The sequence below is a fragment of the Microtus ochrogaster genome, chromosome 17, assembly GCF_000317375.1.
Source record: "Microtus ochrogaster isolate Prairie Vole_2 chromosome 17, MicOch1.0, whole genome shotgun sequence".
NCBI classification, from domain to species: domain Eukaryota; kingdom Metazoa; phylum Chordata; class Mammalia; order Rodentia; family Cricetidae; genus Microtus; species Microtus ochrogaster.
The window spans coordinates 24,372,176-24,373,651 of NC_022019.1; the positions used below are offsets into that span (position 1 = coordinate 24,372,176).

The 1,476-nt window shown below is 38.4% G+C and overlaps 1 protein-coding gene across 1 annotated transcript in view; it reads right to left on the bottom strand.

The window, feature by feature from the left end:
- The window catches only part of Slitrk6 (SLIT and NTRK like family member 6), a 6,724-nt gene extending 6,125 nt beyond the window's left edge, over positions 1–599 (bottom strand). The window contains exon 1 of the mRNA XM_005355653.3: positions 65–599. The gene's annotated coding sequence lies outside the window, so the exon portion shown is untranslated. The remainder of the gene's footprint in view (positions 1–64) is intronic.
- Positions 600–1,476: the final 877 nt, after the last annotated feature.

Consider the following 1,476-nt stretch of genomic DNA (forward strand, 5'->3'; position numbering starts at 1 on the left):
GATTCACTGGTTTCATGATAATGCAAACACCCATATAAGAAGAGGCTGGAAGCATTCCTCTTACCTGTAAAGCAGACACTTCCTGGCACTATCAAAATGCACAGCTGGAAGAGGTGTCCAGAGTCAATCAGTTTCTTTATTTAAAAACAAATCACTGACTTCAGTGCGCTTACTCCTCAAATATCACTTTTCATCAAGTCCCGGAGGTTCAGAAAGTTAAAACATCTGGCCAAAGACAAAACAGTGAGCACTTATTTTCAGTGAAAGTATTGCAGGCAGAGTGCAGACTGGAGCATCCTGAAGCCGTAGTCCTTTTCCTCCCAATTAATATTCACGGCATACTTCGCAGCAAAGCTGACTTTGCTTTGCATATAGTTAACCATTGACAAGCTGCTGATCACAGTAAACAAACAAGATGTTTTGCCGAGCTGGGGGTGCTCACTCTTGTTTTCTTGGGCTGTAGATCCAGACTGCTGCAATGCCCTCCTTCTTCTCTTTCTAGTCTTTCTAGTTAGCTCAGTTTCTTATTAGTCAGATTGCCAAAGACTGCGAGGTAGGCGTAAATAAAGAGACTTCTTGGCTTTTGACTCAGCCTTTAAGCCCTTCCCCATCAGAAGTGCTTTAATCTGCCAGTGTCATATAACACAGGAGACAGCTCCACCTTGGGACTGTTCAACTCCTCCTATTTCTGCCAGCGGCCCTCGCACTGCTTTGCAAGGAATACAGAGCAAATGAATTTTGATGCAAATAATCACATGTGGCTTTAAATGCTTAATAATGTGTTCTGTTATGAAAGAAAGCTGAATAACACAGTGTTAGAATGTTTCCTTGCCAGCAGTGTGCGGTACACACACACACACACACACACACACACACACACACACACACACACGACAGAAATGTACACTGAAATGACAAGCAGGCTGCCTGCAGAATTGTTACTTCCTCTCATTTAAAGACTCTTGTTTGGAGTTGAAATTGGCCACGAATTAAATTTTAAAATGCTAACACAAACTGCTTCACTGAAGAACATTTTTGTTTTTCATTCATTCTTTAAAAATGAAATCAAAAGCCTTATGTGTGAGTCTAACATTCAGGCTTCATTATTTATTCCTCTAGAGGTGATGATTTATAATGAAATCAAACTACGTGTTATGGCTGCATCTCTTTCTTTTTTTCAGATCTTTGTTTATAATTAAAAGGCAATTATTTTTGAAAGGTATTTAAACAAGTAAGATTATTGACATTGGTTTTTAAGAGGAATGTCATATCAGAAAATATGAAATTATATCTAATAAATCAAAGTGAAATAAGTTACATATGTTTTCTTTTTTTCTCTTAAATTTTATCTGGAGGCAGGAGGGTGGCGCTGCAAGGATAGAGAACAGATTCACAGGGCAGGAAATGAATGGAATCAAGATGCATGACGTGAAAGACACAAATAATAATTTTTTTCTTAAGAAGTAAGAGAGTTAG